This window comes from Peromyscus californicus, unplaced genomic scaffold (genome assembly GCF_007827085.1).
Source record: "Peromyscus californicus insignis strain IS unplaced genomic scaffold, ASM782708v3 Scaffold_3__1_contigs__length_106647218, whole genome shotgun sequence".
Lineage (NCBI taxonomy): Eukaryota > Metazoa > Chordata > Mammalia > Rodentia > Cricetidae > Peromyscus > Peromyscus californicus.
In genome coordinates, this window is record NW_026294551.1 from 28,766,730 (window position 1) to 28,786,887 (window position 20,158).

Consider the following 20,158-nt stretch of genomic DNA (forward strand, 5'->3'; position numbering starts at 1 on the left):
TGTTGAAAACCTACCTGATCCTCTCTTGGTCTCTGATTCATTAAGTGACTGCACTCATGCCTAGAACTTTAGAGTCAGCTTTGACACTTCTCCTTCCTTAATAGCTCTTATCAGATCTATCAGCAAGTCTGACTCATATCTCACTCCTTTTCATTATCTCCATTACAAGTTTGATCTGTGCCACCATTATCTACTGTATGAATTATTGCTCTAGCATTCACCTCTTGAATGGTCTCTTCACTTTCACCCTGATCCTCTAGAATGCAGAATAGTGAGGAGGATCCTTTTAAAGGAACTCAGACCTGATAATTTAAATTATCTACTACAGAGCTTACAATGGGCCTCTTGGAACCCACACAACCTTTTCCCACCATCCTACTTGTTTGATATCACGCTCCTTGTAAGTATCTGTAGTATTCTGAGGCTTAGGGAGTGAGTAAGCCTCTGCACTTGTTTCCTGCTATTTGGAATTCTCCTACCCAGGTAACTAACGGCTTGCTCCCTCTCTAGTGCCCTTCATGTCTTTGTTCAGACATCACCTTCTTAGTGAGACCTTTCTCATTTCCCTATCTCCCCTCCTTACTCTTCTTTAGAGCAATTATTCCCAAACCCCACACTAAAAATTTTAGTAATTACCTTATTTACTATGTGCCTATTCTTGCCACAATGTAGGTTCCATAAAGGCATCATTGTATGTCCTGATGTAATGCTAGTGGGAAAAGTAATGACAGCATACAGCAGGTTCTAAAATGTTTGTTAAACTAATCAATAACAAAAGTTGCAGAGTAAAAACTGAAATTTATATAGAAAATGTTATAAATTACAAAGAGAAACCTTATGATTTACTAGCTGTAATAAATAATAGAGCACTTTCCACAGAACTGACCAAAAACAAAATGAAAAAAATCAAAGAACCACAAAACTGAGAAGAGAAAAATTAAGTTTCACTAAATACACACTCCTCCCTACTAGTCCCTTCCTTTCTTTGAGTACTCCCCTTCTGCTTTCAAGCCGCATGAGTATGTATGCAGTGAAGTCCATATTCTGCTGGAGAGAAAACGGGATCTTCTAAGTTTCTTCCTCCCATTACCTTCCCTGGTTTCCCCATCTCCTCTCCCTCTAAATCTCTTCCTCTTCCCTCATAGTCTCCCTTATATTTTCATCTCATAGATCTGTACATATGTACATATTCACATTGAAATCTAAACTTCACAAATGAGAGAAAATGAGATATTTGTCTTTGTGACTCTGACTTATTTCACTTAACATGATCTTCAGTTCCATACAATTTCCCACAAATAACATAATTTCCATTCTTTTTTATGGCTGAATAAAATACACACACACTTTTCTTTATTTTTTCATCTATTGACTGGTTCCATATCTTAGTTATTATAATTAGCATAACAATAAACATTCATTGGTTTGGTTTTTTTAATTATTTAAATTTATTTTATATGCATTTATTTTATTTTATTTTATTTTATTTTATTTGGTGTGAAGGTGTCAGATCCACTGGAACTGGAATTACAGACAGTTGTGAGCTGCCATGTGGGTGCTGGGAATTGAACCCGAGTCATCTGGAAGAGCAGCCAGTGCTCTTAACCACTGAGCCATCTCCCCAGGCTCAACGTTCATTAGTTTTAAAATGCATTTTTTTGTTTTTGGAGACAGGGCTTTACTGTGTAGCCCTGGCTGTCCTTGAACTCTCTCTGCAGACCAGGCTGTCCTTGTACTCACAGAGATCCACCTGCCTCTGCCTCTGCCTCCCGAGTGCTGGGATTAAAGGCTCGTGCCACCGCCACACAGCTTAAAGTAAAGTGCAATTTTTTAATCCTTTACTGACTTTATTAATCCTTAAACTTTTTCTTTTCTTATTTTTTTCTAGTTTGTTTGTTTGTTTGTTTGTTTGTTTCAGGCAAGATCTCACTATGTAGTCTTTGACCATATAGAACTACTACATATTTCAAGCTGGCCTCAAACTTGAGGCAGTTCTATTGCTTAGGCCTTGCAAGTGCCAGGACTTTAAACGCAAGCTACCACATCCAAGCTTTTCAATCACTACAGAAAACACTTTTCTGTCTAGACACAATGTCTTCCTGTGAGAAAATTTCTCTCCCTGTTTCATGTTAATTCTCTTCAATCCATGTAATCTGACTGGTAGTGACTCTGTCTCCCTAGGGAGAGATAACCCAGACTGCTCAAGGTCCTTTCTGGGACATTGGCCAATTATTAGGAAAACTACTACCTGTTTTTTTCAAAAAAATTATTGTGGTTGTTGCTGTTATTGTTGTTAATATAATTATTGGTGTGTGCACATGTGCATGTGTGTGACTGTGATGTATGGAAGAGGGAGCTCACATGTGTCACAGAATGCAGAGGCCAGAGAACTTTGTGGAATCAATTCTTTCCTTCTACAAGGTTCCTAGATTACAGAGATCAAACTCAAGTTGCAAGGTTTACTGCAGCAAGTGATACGCCATCTCACTAGCCCTGTGGCTCTTATAATCTGTATATAACAGCATTTTGTGCAACATAAATAGGATTTTAAAAGCTTCACCCTAATTCACGTTTTTGTTGTTGTTGTTATATGCCACCATACCTGCCAGCCAGAGACGTTAAAAAAAAAAAACTCTAAAAGATGCTAATGTTTTAATATGACTTATCCTCTTTCCAATGGCATGATTTTATAAAGCTAGTCACCCTGAAGTATACTTGGCTACTAGCATCAGAACAATCACAGTGAAGTGAGAATTGACAAAATCATGGTGAGAAGGAAGCAGTTTTTCTAATTACTAAATGACTTTACCTCTGGGAATTCTGGCTATCTACCCCCAGCATAACAGTTTGTTGTACATTTCTAATAAGCTATAGCATAAATCCTCTCCCTATTCCTCTCTGCCTCTGTCTCTCTCATACACTCTTTTGAGTAAGGCAGGCAAACAATAAGAGCCTATAAGTGGGAATTTTCAATATGTAAAATAAATACATCTTCCACTAGACACCCTTTTCCATCTTAACAGCTACCAGGTCAGCAACAATATTGATGTAACTTCCGACAGAAGTCTTCTGGGAGCAACTAGACACTGCTTTAAAAAAAAAAAAAAAAAGGTAGTGGACAATACCAACTTATGTCAGGATTTAAAAAAGAATCAGCTTTGTGATGAAGCAAGATGCCTCTATGCCCACCTGGCTTATAGGGGACTGTTTTGCCCTACTGTTCTATAGAAAAACAAATGAATTATTTGAAAAGGCAAACTCTCAAGGTTTAAAAGAAAAAATCCTCAGAGACTGCTGTTCTCTAGAGTAAGATGCAGGAAGCCAACAAAGGTTGGAGAGTCCTTTAAATAGTACTTTGAGTATAACAATTGTCTAAAAACTAGCACCACCAAATAACAGGCTTACTTGCTGCCAGACATCCTCCAAGACAAACACTCTGACTTATTCTGTAGAGTAGGGGGAAGAAATTATTCCCATTATATAATCATTATCCATTTTTAGTTAATTCCACACCAGCATGGAATATATCATACAACAACAAAGGTGAATCTCAGCGTATCAAAGTCCCATCTCAGAAAACTGAAAAGGTAACGTTGGGTCTGGGGAGGTAGTGGGCAAAGTACTGGTTGCATAAGCCTGAGGACTTGTGTCCAGATGCCCAGGACTCACCACAACACTAGATGCAGTCAGGCAGTCTAGACAAATCAGTGAGCTTCAGATTCAGTAACAGACTCCTTAAAAGACAAGTTAGAATTTATATTGCTTCAACTGATGTATAAAGTCTTTCCCCCTACAAATAGTTCTGGGTTGGGTTTTTTTTTTTTTTCTTTTTAATATGTTTGTCTTCATACTGGGGAATTGTGAAAAATGTTTTAGTAAGATTTTTGCTTCAATGTCTTTAGGAAAACAATTAAGCCCTAAACTCTGGTGCTATATACAAACAAAAAAGGTGGAGAGTGATGAGGAAGAAACCAGGGTATCAATAACATCTGACCTACACCTACACACACACACACACACACACACACACACGTAAAAAAGGGGGACAACAACTACTGCACATTAAAGAAACTTTAAAAAGTATAATTATATGGATCACTGTCTTTGGATTTGAACTGAAACACCAAACTCCATACAATCACACTTTTAAGACAACTGGGAAAAGGTAGACACTGATGAACTGTATGGCTCCAGGCATGGTGGTTGTGATGGTCTGAATGAAAATGGCCCTCATAGGCTCATATATTTGAATGCTTGGACATTGGCAATGGAACTGTTTGGAAGGATTATAAGGATTAGGAGGTGTGGTTTTTCAAAAGCCCATGCCAGGCTCAGATGTCTTTCCTCTCTCTCTTTCTAGCTAGTTCTCAGCTACTGCTCCAGTGCCTGTATGTAGCCATGCTATCTGTCCTGACAATAATGGTCTAAACCTCTGAAACTCTAAGCAAGTCCCCAATTAAATGTTTTCCAACAAAAGAGTTGCCTTGGTCATGGTGTCTTTTCACAGCAAAAGAACAGGGACTAAGACAGTAGCTCTCACCTGTAATCCTAGCACTAAGGAAGCTGAGCCAGAAGGACTCTCATCAGTTTGAAGCCAGTCTAGGCTGCATAGTGAGCTTTAAGCTAGCATGGACTATTGACTTAGACTTTGTCTCAAAAAACAAACAAATGAACAGTATATTGGCTGTGCCTGGTGGTAAAGGCCTATAGTCACAGCTACCGAAGAGTGTGAGGCAGAAAGATTACAAGTTCAAGCAGACCTTGCCTGTGCTACACAATGAATTCAAGGCCAGACAGGGCTGTTACTGAGAGTCTGTTTAAAAGTTAAAAAAAAAAAAAAAAAAAAAAGCAAAAGGTGCTAGGTAAATACCATAGTGACAGACTGTTTGCCTACCATGTTCATTCAAGGCCCTGGACTGAGCCAAAACAAACCCAAAAAACAAACAATAACACTCCACTATTCAGAATAATCATTTCTCAGCGGTGGTGGCACACAACTTTAATCCCAGCACGTGGGATGCAGAGGCAGGTGGATCTTTGTGAGTTCGAGGCCAGCCTGGTCTACAGAGCGAGATCCAGAACAGGCACCAAAGCTACACAGAGAAACCCTGTCTCAAAAAACAAACAAACAAACAAACAAAAAAAGAATAATAATTTCTAACTTGTAGGCCTGATAATGGTATGAGTTATTATTTTTATACCCTAGAGATACACCAGTATGTAGACTTTGGTATGCTTTATACTGGAGTTGGGCTTGGTACCACAAACCTATAATCCCAGTACTAGGGAATTTAAGGCCAACATGAGTTACATAATGAGACCTTGTCTCAAAAAAAAAATTATAGTGGAGATATAAAATACAGTGAGTAAGTCGGGCGGTGGTGGCACACGCCTTTAATCCCAGCACTCAGGAGGCAGAGCCAGGCGGATCTCTGTGAGTTCGAGGCCAGCCTGGGCTACCAAGTGAGTTCCAGGAAAAGGCGCAAAGCTACACAGAGAAACCCTGTCTCGAAAAACCAAAAAAAAAAAAAAAAAAAAAAAAAAAAAAAAAAAAAAAATACAGTGAGTAGAGGCCCACATGAAGCAGTATTAATTTAATGTTAAATTGTTGAAGTTACCAGGTAATGGTACATGCCTTTAATTCCAGCATTTGTGAGGTAGAAGCAGTTGGATCTCTGACTTCCGGACAACCAGGGCACACAGAGAAACTCTAATCCAAACCAAACCAAAACAAAATATCTGTTGAAGTTAGCCAGGAGTGTTGGCACATGCCTTTAATGCCAGCACTCTGGCTGGGTGGTGGTAGCACATAATCCCAGTACTCCAGAGGCAAAGGTAGGCAATCTCTGTGTCTGTGAGTTCGAGGCCAGCCTGGTCTACACAGCGAGTTCCAGGACAGCCAGAGCTACATAGAGAAACTCTGTCTTGAAAAACAAACAAACAAACAAATCTCAGCACTCTGGAGGCAGAGGCAAGTAGATCTCTGAGTTCAAGGACAACCTGGTCTACATAGTGAGTTCCAGAACAGCTGAGGCTACATGGTGAGACCCTGTTTTAAAAAAAAAGAAAGAAAGAAAGATAATTAACAGTTATCAGGTTATCAGACGCTTGAAACGACAACCTGAAAACAAGAGAAACCAAAACTATTAGAAAGAGTGGAAAGGGAATTCAGAGGAAAAAGACAAAGCAGGGACAAATGAAAACTATAATTAATAGAGTCAAAGACAGAAAAGTCACTGCTCCCATAGAACCAGAACAGTAGGCTATTTTTAAAAGAGGGAGGGGAAAAGAAAACAAGAATTAAAAGGAGCTCTCAAAAATCTAAAGTATAAAGAAGAAGCAAACATATTTTCTTTCTTAAAAACTATTTATTCCTTAGGGTAACCAGTTGACAACAAGAAATACATCTTTATAAGAAAACCTAGCTGTCATGTGCTGAAGGAAAGTAAGTCAGAATAGCACCATTTCCCTATCCTCAATAAACTAATGGGAAATATTGGGTTACTCTTCAGATTTTGCTGGGTATCTCATAAACACTATTACAATCAGTCTTTTAAACCAGACTTTCTAATTGCTCCCACCTGAATGATGATTTTAATGGACTATAATAAAAAGGCTATCAAAAAAGCATAATTCAGGCTGTTTGCAAAGACACACACACACACACACACACACACACACACACACACACACAAAATGTAATAATCAATAAATAACAAAATAAAACCCAGAGAAAAAGAAAGGTAATATTTTGAAATGATAATCCCATAATGGTGACACTTTGTCCTAAGTAAATATTTCTTCAGGGCTGGAGAGAGGGCTCAGAAGTGAAGAGTACTTGGTTGCAGCCAGGTGCTGGTGGCACACACCTTTAATTGCAGCACTCAAGGGGCAGAGGCAGGTGGATCTCTGAGTCTGAGGACAGCCTGGTCTACAGAATGAGTTCAAGGCTACACAGAGAAACCCTGTTTCAAAAAAACCTTAAAAAAAAAAAAAAAAAGTCCTTGGTTGCTTGCTCTGGTAAAGAATCCTGGTTCAATTTCCAGCACCCACATGGTGATTCACAACTATCTGTAACTCTAGTCCCAGGAGACCCAGAGCCCTCTTCTGACCTCCTAGGGTACCAGGCACACTTGTGGTGCACTTACATACATTCAAGCAAAACACTCATACACATAAAATAAATTTAAAAAATTTAAATAAAGAAAATCTATTCAATAAACTAAGTTTAGTGCAAAGTTTGAAGCATTTATTTTAACTGTTCAAATCTCAAATCTCAACACAGCTAAATGTCATGGTACAAGCTTTAGCAACTGGAAGGTAAAGGCATGCTGACTGATCTCTTTATACCAAGTTCCAGGTCAGCAAGGGCTGCACAGTGAGATTCTGTCTCATAAAGAAAAAAACATATAGATATGCATACACACACACACACACACGTATATACATACATACAATTTCTGCCCAACCACTAGGCCAGAGATGGATAAAACTGAGCAAACTGACTGAATTCCTTGAATTCCTATTCCAATATGAAAGTACACATTAAAGAATTAAAAAACAAAGGGACTGGGATAGTAGCACATACCTATAATTCCAGCATTCTTGAAGTCAAGAATTGGAACCTCAGTATGAGGAGGGTTTAGGTAGGAGTGCCAATGAGTTCAAGGCCATCCAAGACTATGGTGTGAGACCTTGTCTCCAAAACAAAGCCACAAATGAGTGACTGCTTTCTTTTTATTCTTGATTTAAAACAAAACAAAATATGGCCTCATGTAGCCCAGGCTGGCTTAAAACTAGGTTATGTAGGTAAGTTTGGCCTTGAGTTCCTCATCTCCTGCCTCAACTTCCCAGTGGATGGGATGATGGGGGTGAACCACAATACCTAACCCAATATTGCATTTTAAAAAAAAAGATTTTTGTTTTATGTATATGAGTGTTTTGCCTTCATGTATGTAAGTGCACTGCATGCATCCCTGGTGTCTGAGGCCAGAAGAGGCATCAGATCCCCTGGAACTGGAGTTACAGATGGTTGTAGCTGGTAAGAATTGAACTTAGATCCTCTGGAACAGTAGTGATTGTTCTTAACCTCTGAGGCAACTCTTCAGCCCCCAATACCGCAAATTTTAAAACAAAATATTTGTAAACTATTCCTATGTATAGCATAATGGAAGTAGTGTCTGAAAAAACTATATATACTTCAGAGTCACAGTTTTTCTGTCTATAAAAAAGTCAAAAAACGCCGGGCGGTGGTGGCGCATGCCTTTAATCCCAGCACTCGGGAGGCAGAGCCAGGTGGATCTCTGTGAGTTCGAGGCCAGCCTGGGCTACCAAGTGAGTTCCAGGAGAGGCGCAAAGCTACACGGAGAAACCCTGTCTCGAAAAAACCAAAAAAAAAAAAAAAAGTCAAAAAACTTTTGGAAGAACTTTTTGGAAGTTTTAGCATAACTTGGCACCAACAGTAAGGGACAAAAATTTGAATGCACAAAGAGAACTTTAAATGCTTAGGCTTAGCAATTTGACCTTTAGATATTTATCCATTTAACCAACAAACTCTTATTAAGTGCCCACTGAATCCCCAGTTTGGTGAAAGAATAAAAGCAATAGTCTGATACGATAGATGAGGTGCTAAGAAACAGGAAAGACACTTGGTTGTGGGAGGATATGATGAAACCACCATAATCCATAGTTGGGTGTTCCTAAAAGGCAATCCAGAATTGCATCCTGAACAACAAATACAATCAATCAGTTGATAGGTAAAATTGAGGAGGCAAGATAACTTAACTGCTAAGCCTGACAACTTGAATTCAATCCCAGGAACCCACATGGTAGAAGGAGAGAGCAGATTCCCATAAGTTGTCTTCTGACTGCCACATACACACTGGTAACATGTGCATGGCCCTCTAAAGGTGCACAATACATAAATATAATTTTGTTTGTTTGTTTTTTTGAGACAGGGTTTCTCTCTGTGTAGTTTTGGTACCTATCCTGGAACTCACTTTGTAGACCAGGCTGGCCTCGAACTCACAGAGATCTACCTGGCTCTGCCTCCCGAGTGTTGGGATTAAAGGCGTGCACCACCACCACCACCACCACCACCACCACCACCACCACCACCACCACCACCACCACCACCACCACCACCACCACCACCACCCGGTCATAAATATAATTTTTAAAAAATTAAAATTAGAGTGCTAGGGGAAAAAACAGCTTTTATGAAGGCCAGAAGAGAATACAAAATATTTGGTGTGGCTCAAAATGGACAGATGAAACTCACAAGATAGGGACATCTACATTCAAAACCTTCTATTTAGGAACTTAAGTAATTTTAAGAAATTTAGCTAGAGCCACTAAGAGTTTTTAAGTATGGAGATTATCTGATCAGATTTCCTGGTTTTCTCCTTTTAGTACTGCAAATGAATCCAGGGTATGGCACATGACTGGCAAATGCTCTACCTCTGAACTACACACCAGTCCCAGACTTCCATTTTGGGGAAAAGGGAGCTTTATATGTTGCCAATACTGGAAACAAAAATCAGTCCTTTATTCAGAAATGCTCAGCACTTCCTTTGCACCAGTTATGGATAGTGGTGGATAACAGAAAGTTTCTGCTCTGAGAAGGTAACATGCAGAGAGAGAGGTTGATAGCCTGTACCACACTGGTAGAAATGAACTTGGAAAAAAAGTGAGACCCAAAACACTACAACAAAGGAAAGTCAAGCTGTCCATGCTTGTAATCTCAGCTATCTGGAAGACTAAAGCAGGTAAATGAGCTCAGGAATTTAAGACTGGCTTAGGCAACATGCCACCCTTCCCCACCCCCAAAAGATATAGGAAAATAGGACAGTGAAACAAAGTAGAAATGCCTGGAAAGTGAAGGCAGAAGGATCAGGAGTTCCAAGTCTGAGGGCTACATGAGACCTTGTCTAAAAATTTTTATATATATATATATATATATATATATACATACATACAGAACTAAGGAGGAAGAGGTCAGGTAAGATGGTAAGATGGTGGTATCCTCCACAAAGAGAACAAAGGAAAAGCATACTTTGGGGAGTTAAGTTCATTTTTAAAGATGATGGAAAACATTCAATAGGCAATGTGACTGGATCTACAACTCCAGAGAGAAGCAAATGACTATATTCCTACCAAGGACATACTCATTTTGGAATAATGAACAATGGTAATTAAATCCATGGGAATACAGAGTATCAGCTGGGGGTATGCAGAGTGAAAATAAAGAGACCTGTGAAAGAACGTCAAGGAAAGCAAACGCTAGCATGAACACGGGAAATTCACAGTGGTCAGATACCAGAGGGGAAAAAAAACAAGAGATTTTCAAGTAGCACAGCCTGAATATAAGCCCTTGATTTGATTCTCAGCTCTGCAAAATGTCTCTTATTGGAAAGAGTTGCCAAAAAAGTTAAACTTTGCTGGAAAGTCAAGTTTGAAAAGGAATAAGGCCAAAAATAAAAAAAAAATTCATTTATGAAAAAGTAATATACTTTTCAAAGTTTTCTAGACTCTTGAAGAGAAATTCTAAAATGTTAAAAGTTTCAGACCTAAAAATTTATTCTAGTTGCCTCCATCAACATAACCTTTTTATAAGCTTATTCTGTCTAACCTGCCTGCTTCTTTATTCTATCATCCTGTTTATTTCCTGAATCACATCTACAATAATCTGCAATCTAGTGTTTTTATTTACTTTTTCTCCTTTTTTTAGGTGAAGGGTGGGCTCTAACTACATAGATCATATCTCATAGCCTGGAACCTGTGAGCCTCTAGCCTGAGTACATGTAGCTACCATGCTAGCTAAAATCCCTCTCCCTCTCTCCCTCCTTATTCCCTTGCTCCTCTCTCTGCCATACTAGGAATCAAACCCAGGGCCCAGCCCTGTGCATGTTAATCAAATACTCTACCATTACTACGCACCAAGAAAAGCACACGTTAGTCCCTCCCCGCCTCTTTATTTAGACAAGGTCTCACCAGGTAGACTCAGCTGTCTTGGAACTCACAATGTAGACCAATCTGGCCTTGAATTCAGATATCTGCCTTCCTCTACCTCTCAAGTACTAAGATTAAGAGCATGTGCCACCACACCTACCTTTGGTCTTTTGTTGCCCAGATTGACTTTCAACCCATTATGGAGCTGAAGATGACCTTGAACTCCTAACCTGATCCTCTTGCATCTACTTCCACAAGTTAGGGTACAAGAGTACACCACCAAGACCAGCTATACTCTTAACTTCAAATTAATATTGTTTTATAAATGTCAAATTTAAATTTCTTTTTTCTTTTTTCAAGACAGGGTCTTATATGTAGCTCTAGGTGTCCTTGAACTCACTATGTAGACCAGGCTACCTCGAACTCATAGAGATCTGACTACCTCTGCATCCAGAGTTCTTGGGTTAAAGACATATACCACTGGACAGATTTAAATTTCTTATAGAAGTAGCTAAATTACAACCATTTCCTCTTTTCTTTGTGGTTATACTAATGTAGTATAAAATATTAATAACTTAGGCTGATGAGCCAATCCACAGGTAAAGGTGCTTGCCTACTAAATCTGGGGACCTGAGTTCAATCCTTAGAATCCACAAAAAAGTAGAGAGAACCACATCCTCTGATGTACACACACACACCTAGCACACAGACATCATGCACTCACATAGAATAAATTTTAAACTTTTTTTTTTTTTTTTCGAGACAGGGCTTCTCTGTGTAGCTTTGCGCCTTTCCTGGAGCTCGCTCCATAGACCAGGCTGGCCTTGAACTCACAAAGATCCGCCTGCCTCTGCCTCTTATTCATCTCTGTAACTGACATATATCATGTTCATAAATTAATGCAAAGGCAGGCACGGTTGACACACATCTGTAATGCTAACAATTGGGAGGTGGAAGTAGGAGATTCTGAGTCCAAGGCCAGCCACTGCAATTTAGCAAGTCTGAGGCTAGTCTGAGCTATATAAAACACTGTCTCAAAAACACTCAACTTAATTCAAGGCAAGTGTGGTAATGCATTGCTTGTATTTCAGAACTTTCAAGGTAGAGGAAGAAAATCTCAAGTTTGAGACCACAGTGGGACACACAGTAAAACCTTGCCTCAAATTTTTTAAGTTAATTCAAATGAAACTTTGGTGACACTAGAAATATTCTCAAATCTAAATATGTGTCATACCAAGAAAAGTGTCAGAATGTATATTTATTTTGAAATGGTTCAGCAATAAAAGAAGTATGGTATATGAGCCAAGAAAGCTCAACAGGGAAAGAAAGGCACTTGCCATGCAAGCCTGGCAGCCTGAGTTTGATCCCTGGAACCCACCTAAAGGTGGAAGGAGGGAACCAACTCCACAGAATTGTCCTTTAACCTATACACAAAAAACACAACTAGCAAATGTGTATATATACATCAATACCTTGATATTCACATGTACAGGTTGAATACAACTACTGAATCTTGATAGTGAGTATACAGAGATATTCAGTGAGTGGATTTTTAATTTGTGTATATATGTCAACTTTTTCCTAATAATAAACAAATAGGATAGCTGACCAAAATGCTTTACTGATTTTGGGGCTGGAGAGATGGCTAAGCTGTTAAAGAACACATGCTCTTGCTCTCCCAACTTTAGTTCCCAGCTACCCACATCAAGCAGCTCATATCCACCTGTTAACTTCAGCTCCAACACCTTCTTCTGGACTACAAGGGCACCTGCACTCTCATGCACATTACCACATATGACACATACATACCTAATTAAAAATTAAATCTTAAAAAAAATAAATAAAAAGGGGCTGGAGAGATGGTTCCGTGGATTAAGAGTACTTAATGCTCTTGCAGAAGACCCAGGTTTGGTTCCCAGCACCTATCATCCACAATTCAGACACCAGGGGATCCAACACACTCCTCTGCCATCTCTGGGCATCAAGCATCTAAGTGGTACAAAATACTACATGCAAACAAGCAAAGACATTTCAAAGAAGGTCTTTTTAAAAAGTTTACTGACCTTGACTTTTAAAAATACTCAATCTAGCTGGACAGTGGTGGCACATGTCTTTAATTCCAGCACTTAGAAGGCAGAGGCAAGTGGATCTCTGTGAGTTCAAGGCTAGCCTGGTCTACAAACGTTACACATAGAAACCCTGCCTCAAAAAACCAAAACAAACAACAAAACAAACTCAATCTAGCCAAGAATAGTAGCACACGGCTTTACTTCCAGCACTCAGAAGAGGCAGTCGATCTCTTTGAGTTCAAGGTCAGCCTGGTCTACATAGTAAGTTCCAGGACAGCCAGAGCTACATAGTGAAACCCTGTCTTGAAACAACAACAAAATACTCAAGTCTAGGAGGCTGGTGAGATGGTCCTGAGGTTAAGAGCACTTACTGCCTTACTGAGGACCCATATGTTTGCTTCCTAGCAGCCACCACATGATGCCTCACAACCACCTGCAATTCTAGTTCCAGGGGATCCAATGCCCCTTCTTCTGGCCTACTTGGTTCACATAAACTCACTTATGTTCACACACACACACACACACAGTAAAGCTAGTAGCTGGTGTCATAGTACACACCCCCATAGTTATCATCATAATCATACTTAGGAGGTTCAGGCAGGAGAAATCACTGTTAAGTTTGAGACTGGTCTGCTGTAGAATAATCCTTCTATACACTGGGAAGAAGTGTTGCTCTCATTGTGAATAAAAAGCTGATTGGCCAATAGCTAGGCAGGATTTTCAGGGAAGAGAGAATGCTGGGAAGAAGGAGGGCAGAGTTGGAGGAGATGCCATAAGATGCAGATCGAGAGGATGGGAAGAATTTACACGAGGTAAACAAGCCATTGGGCAGCACATAGATTAATAGAAATTGGTTAATTAAGTTATAAGAGCTAGCTAAAAACAATCCTAAGCTATTAGCTGAGCATTTATAATTAATATTATAATTATAATTTATAATTAATATTAAGTCTCTATGTGGTTATTTGGGAGTGGCTGCCAGGACACAGAAAAGTCCACCAACAAATGGTGCCCAAATGTCCAGCACCTATATCCACATAAGACTTGAGAAAGCTTAAAAAAGGTTCTAATCACACAAAAACTGAACCAAGCACGGCTTCCTAGTCTTGTGTCTCTCATGTCAGCCATGGAACCGAGACATGCCTCCTGGCAGCTGCCAGTACGCCATGAGCTAAGTCACATGGCAGGTTCTCAAAGTCTCTCACACGGGCTGAGGAACAGAGAGGTGTCTCCCAGCTACTGCCTGAGGGCTTGAGCCACCAGCACAAGCTCTGCCAGCATACTGCATAGTAAGTTTGGGGTTTTGCTCATGCAAACAGAAAAGGTTACAGATGCTCAGCAAAGACAGATCCAGATGGGAGGGAAAAAACCTAAACGGGTTACAGAATGTTTTAAAATGTACAAAGTCTTGGGAGAGAAAAGAAAAAGGTTATAGACAATCTAATATATAATATATATATAGTTTTAAAATAATAAAGTCCTTATAAAGGGAGTAAAGTAATATAAAAGAAAAAAGTCATGTAAAGATGGGAAATACACAGAGAGTCTGGATCCTGTATGTTATTGTGTTGTCTTTAAAATTTTTTGACTGCTAATGAATGAGCAATAACTGCTAAGAAACACTGGATTATGGAAACTACTAGATTAAACCAACCTATATATGTTAAAAATATCTTGATTTCAAAATGGAAGTCAAAATGTTGCTTTGGGAGAGAGGTTATACTTTTATTTCCACAGGAAATAAGAGGCTGTGGATTCATTCCAGGTTAAAGATAATCAGGTATGATCGAGGAAGACCCCCTGAACATCCTGACCACAAGCATAAAGAAATAAACCTAAAAAAACTACAAAACATGTAACATGTATTTTACCTGCTCAAACATAGAACAAAAAAATCATCTTTGGCTAACTTGTATACAATATACAGTCTATACTGTACTAATATAGATATGTACGTTATCTTTAAAAGTTTATGTATTTTTCAGAGCAAGGGGACCAGACACCAATAAAAACAAATGGCCCAGGTGATCTAGCATTTCAAAATGCCTCTAGTGCAGTTCTCAGAGTTCTGCATCCAGAACAGCTTCAAGGCTGCTGGCTGAACTGGTCCAGCCTCACAAACTACTCCAGCCAAGACTTAACCATTATCCTGAATTTTCTCAGGGTCCCCAAAGATGCCAACACCCCCAAACAACAGGAAGCAGTCTGGAGAATAATATCCACATTCCCAAAAGATGAGTTATAGATGTTTATTATCATTTAAGGGGGGGGGGGGTGGTTACAAATTGTTATTGGTCATAGTCAAAAAAAAAATAAAGGCTAAACAAGAGAGTTAAATTCAAAGATCTCTTTCTAAAGGAAAAAAGAGGGATATGATAGAAATGATAAGGGAAAGATTATTGAATCTACTTTAATCAAAAGAAACTATTAATCACAAAATATTTTACATTGGTATGGATTTGGTTTTACTGATACAAATTTAAAGTTATTTTTTATACTGTATGTATGTTTCTACTCTTGCTTGAGGTATTATGCATATACAGTTCATACCTATGCAGCTTGTTTAATTATGCAATGTAAAGTTTTAATCCTTGAAAACTATTTAGGATAATAAAGAAACACAGGTTAATAGTCACCCTTAACTATCAAATTTATAGTCATGTTAGTTATGTTTTCTAGGTCATACAGAAATATATTTTAGATAGATAGATGATCTTCAAACACTTGAAAGATCTATAGAATATGGCATTTAAAACACTTTAATAACATAAGACTTTTCTTGACAGTGAGACACATCTGCTCCTGGTAATAACACCAATGTACTTCAGAGAAGATGATAGGCACTGAAGAACCTCCATATGGAGTTTGCTTTCTTTATGGCAAAAGCTAGCCATTTGAGCAAAAAACTGTCCTTGTCTCAATTGCTGACAGTATATTGTCCAAACTGGACTAGCAGGACACACAAAAAAAGTGATTGCCAAACTTTGCCAAGACAAAATTCCCTGCTTCTCAGGAAGTCTGTCAGATATGCTAGGCCTGTAGGCCAAAGATGAATGCCCTAATGTTACAGAAGAATTTTAGATGACTATCCAGGCAGCCAGATGTCCCTGTTGTTAGGTAACATTACATCCTTCTGGGGTCTTTGATGGAGTTAAAGACTAGATAGTCATAGTTTTCCTTAGTTATGATAAAAGGTAAATTAGATATAAAACTTTAGACTCACAAAGATATGATAAATAATATTTTCTAATGTTGCCAAATACAAATGGACTGGATATTAAAACTATAATTCTTACTTAACTGTTTTTGTTGTATATAATTTTACTATGTTAAAGTTAAAACCTTCCCTTTAATTTGACAAAAAAAAAAAAGGGAAATACTTGGAACAATCTTGTACACTGCAAATATATATGGCTCTCACTGTTAATAAAAAGCTGACTGGCCGATGGCTAGGCAGGATTTTTGGAGCAGAGAGAATGCTGGAAAGGAGGATACAGTCAGAGGAGTCACCAGCCAGACACAGAGAGGAAACAGGAAGTGCAAGATGAGAGGTAACACCATGTGGCAAAATGTAGATAAATGTAGATAAATGGGTTAATTTAAGTTGTAAGAGCTAGTTAGTAATACACCTGAACTATTGACCAAGCATTTATAATTAATAATAAGTCTCTGAGTGATTATTTGGGAGTGGGCTAGAGGGACAGAGCTGACCAGAGGTCCTGACAAAAAACTTCCCTACAAATGGTCTGGGATATATAAGATCCTAAAAAAGGCCAGTGAAATGGGTAAAAAATGCTTGCTGCATAGGGCGGTGGTGACACACACCTTTAATCCCAAGTACAGTCAGGTGGATCTCTGTGAGTTCAAGGCCAGCTTGGTATACAAAGCGAGTTCCAAGACAGTCAGGACTGTTACACAGAAAAACCATGTCTCTAAAAAACAAACAAACAAACAAACAAAAAAAGCTTGCTATCAAGCCTAATGACCCTAGTTTGATCCCCAGAATCCTCAGAACCCACTGGGTAGAGCCAAGTCCCAAAAACTATCCTTTTGAACTCCACTTGGGCTCTGTGGCACACTTACCCTCTCCACCACACAAGGACATTTTTTTTTTTTTTAAAAAAAAGAGGGCTATAAAGATGACTCAGCAGTTAAAACTGCTTGCTGCACAATCATGAGGAGCCAAGTTCAAATCTCAGCACCCACATAACAAGCAGGTCTGTACTACATTCCCCAAGACCAATAAGGTAGAATGATAGAACTGACCTCTTTAAGTTCTCCCATCTCTGCACATGTGCCTTGGCAAACATCCATCCATCCTCAAGCATGCTCAAGTAAATAAATTAAGTAAGTAAGTTTTAGAGATGAGGCAGTCATGGTAGCACATCTACAATCCCAGCACCCAGAAAGCTAAGACAATTTTTTCAGTAAGTTCTAGACCAGCCTTGGAAATAGATCAATTTAAAAAAAAAAAAAAGGGGGGGGGACCATAAATAAATGAACTCACGAGGATTACACAGTATTTCAGTACATAACAGACAAGAAAGTCTTGTGAAAAAGTGAAATTTAAACTGAGCATATAGTTGACAGAAACTAGCTAGGAATGGCAGTGCAAGCTTATTTCAAGACTTGGAAGGCTGAGGCAAGAGGATTTCAAGTTCAAGGCTAATGTGGGTATAGAGAAAGTTTATGTAGAAAGAAGGCACAGGTCAGGACAAAAGGAAGAGATCAGGGAAGGAATGGAGGAAAGGAAAGAGGGGGAGGAGCTGGCCAGATCAAGCTCTGAGGGAAGACATTGTATGGCAAGGGAACTACGTTAGCAAAAGCATCGGCTGGGCCAGGGTTCAAGGACAGCTGTATGACAGGGAACCCAAAGGGAAAACTGGCAGGTGAAAGGATTTATTAGCATTTGAAACTGGTCCAAATAGATCTAAACTCTGCCTTTATGTATTTTGTTTGCTGTAATTTGGTGCTGGTGGTAACTTCCTGCAGTGCTGGGGATTGAACCCAGGTTGAATAGGCAGATACTTTACCATATTCCAGTTCCTAAGATGGTTCTAAAAGGAGTCACTAAAACAACAAACGAACCACACACACAAATCAAATAAAAGCAAGAAAAGTGGAGTATATTCAAATTAAGTACAACCATTATAACAGAGATTACATCTCTGCCTCCTTCCTGGCAATTTCTGCAAGCAAGACATTACAGCACCTCACAGACTCCTTAACATCCTCATCATTTCCATACCTCCCTAAATTTCCACAACGGTGCCCAGAATTTACTTTACACTCTAGAGATGCACAATTACCATGCTTTCAAATTACTTTGGCTGTAAATACCCTCCGTGGAGCACTTCTGCTATAAGAGCATGCTCTTAATCTCTGGGTTAAAGGCACTGAGCATTCAGGGAGAGAATTAAACTGAATCCACTCTGTACACTGGCCTGGAAGAGTGAACTTCTAGGTGTAGGCAAAACAGCTTATCATCTTACATGAGTGCTGATGATTAAGTAGTTTTATGTTTGTGGTTTGGGAAGTGGTTCATCTAGCAGTTCATCAATGTTCTCAATTCTCAGGTCAGGAGTCTATCTGAAAGTTTCATTATGGGGATTTGAAGATGTAACTAATGAACAGCATATTTTTAATGTCATTTACTTAAGAAATAAATACAAAACAGAGCCTAGTACTTTTCTGATTCTGCAACCTGTGGCAGATGGTTTTCTTGGAATGTGTGACCCTGGCATTTCATCCCTGTTTACATGGATTGACAGGAGTTTAAGGCTGGTGGGAGCATTCCATTTTACCAGAGGTGATAGGTCACATTGGGCCTGCTCCTGACCTCTTCGTATTTGTGGTCCCATTCTCTTCCAATTGCATCCACACCAAGGCAAAGGCCTGTATCTGCACCAACAAGTGGCAAGCCACTTCAAAGGCCTTGATCTGTTTTATAAACAGTAGCAAGAAATTAACAGAATTTGTGGTCTCATCCGTTTTTTCAACCCTTCCCTCCGAGTATATTTGGACACACTCCTGAAATAAAGTCAATTTTGCTTGGCAAATTCAATGTTATTCCTTTGAGACAGGTGGACTGCAAAATCTCGAGTAGACAGCACGACTATAATTGGGATTTTTAAAAAACAATCATTTACCTGAACGGAGAGGTACATACAACAAAAACTTTTAAATGGTGCTGGCTATTTAATGCTAGGAAACGAGCTGCCAAACAAATCTCATATACTCCAACCGTGTCATGAATTTTTGAAAAACAACACGTGGTTCCTTCGATAATTAGTCTCCTTCAATCACCATGTATTTATCTAGGTGTACTAGATGTCTTGGAAGCAAAAACAAGAAGGGCATTTTGACTGCCAAAGAAAAGTTCCTCAGAAACAATGCCAAGGCACTCAGCCTGAAGGCGAAAATCCTTAACTCGCTCAAAAAGCCAGAGGATCATTTACAGCCAGTGTTCCAAAAGGCTCACGCATTCAGGTGAGAGTACAAAGGTCACTGCTCAGGTGTTCGAGCTAAGAGCCAGCCAAGTGCACTAGTAAACCGCAGTATGCAAAGCAAACGCAGACAGGCAAAGTGTTGCAACACTCACCCACACCTCCTCAACCCCGCCCCCCAGTCGTCTTTATAAATAGAGGAGTCTGTAAGGGAACTGTCCAAGGTTACCACCTGATACGAAGGGAATGCCTCAGTGAGGAACATGAATAAAGTAAATGAGTTCACTTTATGTACTTACTGGGCACTGCTATTCGACATCTAAGTGGTTGACAAAGTGTTAAGCAAGGTACATCAGGCATAAAAATAAGACTTCCTTCTCGAGAGGATTTAAATGTCAAGAAGAAACTGACCGAAAGAGGGAGATCTCTAACTTCCCAAAGCAGTAGCAGCCCCCTGCAAAGGCACCGAAGCCAGCGGAACTCACATGCAGGACAGTAGTGCCCCCCTCCCCAATGCTAAAAGTTTGAACCGGCACCCGACTATCCTCGGTGGTCGGAAACTTCCCGAAACAAGAAGCAACCAGACACCCTCAAGTCTCCGCCCTCGGGTAGCCCCAGGTGCCCTCATGCCAGGGTGTCGCTTCCTCCCGGGGCCCTCCCTCCCACTTCACCCCTCTCCCGGACACTCGCTGG

At 39.5% G+C, this 20,158-nt stretch overlaps 1 protein-coding gene across 9 annotated transcripts in view; it reads right to left on the reverse strand.

Moving 5' to 3' along the window:
* Spag9 (sperm associated antigen 9) overlaps window positions 1–20,158 on the reverse strand; it is a 133,092-nt gene that overhangs the window by 112,404 nt on the left and 530 nt on the right. The window lies entirely within an intron of this gene.